The following is a 1,485-nucleotide window of genomic DNA, read 5'->3' on the forward strand; positions in this document are numbered from 1 at the left end:
TTGAGGCCATCTCCACTGAGCAAACCATGGTCCGACGTGGATGGTGTGAAGCGAACCAAAGCCGCTGGAGTAGTCGAACCATAGCGAGGAGAGAGATGAGTCGAACCATATTCTTGAGCCGAATCATGGGGGATAGAAAACGAATCATCCCCACCTGCCATGCCTTGCTGCTTGCCCACCACCGCCGCGCGTTGGAGCTTTAGGAGAGAAGGAAACTTGATTTGTTGATTTTTTATTCTCCTGTGGGACCCACAGCCCGGTTCTCTCCATGGTTCCAATCAAATGAATTGTTAAGTAGCTGTACTTTTTCCCTATGGGTCGAATCACGACTGCAGATGGCCTTATGATAATATATTCGCTACATATCACTAAACATAGGACAAACTGAAGATAGAATTGAATTAAAGATTTCATTTTCAGGTGTTGTCATATTATTATTCCCAATCTATAATAAACTGGATTTTCAGGATAAATGGAAAATATATTTGCTTGCACGATGGCACCTCATCAAGGTATAAGTGCGTGCTATATATGTACGTTCAATTCCATGACACAGACACACACATCCTCATTTTTGTACCTTTATGATAATTCTATTTAAAGATGTCATGTTGTATCCTTAGTGACATACTAATTTGACCTAGGCAAGAAAGAAGTATACAAATAGAGCTAAAGAAACAAGGGGATCGATCAGTAGTCTTTGGGCACTACGCAATGGATGCGAGAGCCACAGCCCTTTGCTTCCTCCTGTTACTTGCGCTTCAATGGAATCCTTCTTCTGCAGGTTATTCCTGTCACTCTCCCTTCTCTCCTCAAGTATTTCTTTGATGGCTTACTCCCTACATGATGGTGATGGAGAACCGGCAATGAGAATTCCACCATGTGCTTGAAACTCTTTTGTGGTTGTGTCTCTGTATAAACAGAAATCGATTTTACTCTTTCTTGATGGATTTTATTTTCATGTGACAATGATAGATGGAGAAAATTGCCACGAATACGAATCCGGTTGTCCGATCTGCATAAGTTTCTTGTGCAAGGTCACATGCGAAGCAGGCGCAAAGATGTTCAATGGTATACTCAAGGAAGCCAAGTGTAAAGGATCATGGATAAAGAGCTGCTGTTACTGTAATATCTGCGACAAGAACACAAAGACCGGATAGTCTCATGTAACTATGTCTGCAGGATCGTCATAGAGCGAATTAATAAACAAATGAATACATAATGCCTTAGTCGCATGTGTACTATGAATATGGTATCGAATTTTCTTGATTTGCTTGAACGCCTTTTTAAGACATAGATAAATATATTTGTTCATTATAACAAAGTTATTTCAAGGTTCAGAACAATACTGTTTACTACCGTTCACGCCCAAATTAGATTATACCTTGGATCAAAGTCAATGAAACTAGCTTGCCGCTCACTTTTGAAATGTAATTTGATTGAAACTCATCGGAACCTTTCTTTTACCACTTTAAACATGCCGAA

The sequence above is a fragment of the Phragmites australis genome, chromosome 24 (assembly GCF_958298935.1).
Source record: "Phragmites australis chromosome 24, lpPhrAust1.1, whole genome shotgun sequence".
NCBI lineage: Eukaryota > Viridiplantae > Streptophyta > Magnoliopsida > Poales > Poaceae > Phragmites > Phragmites australis.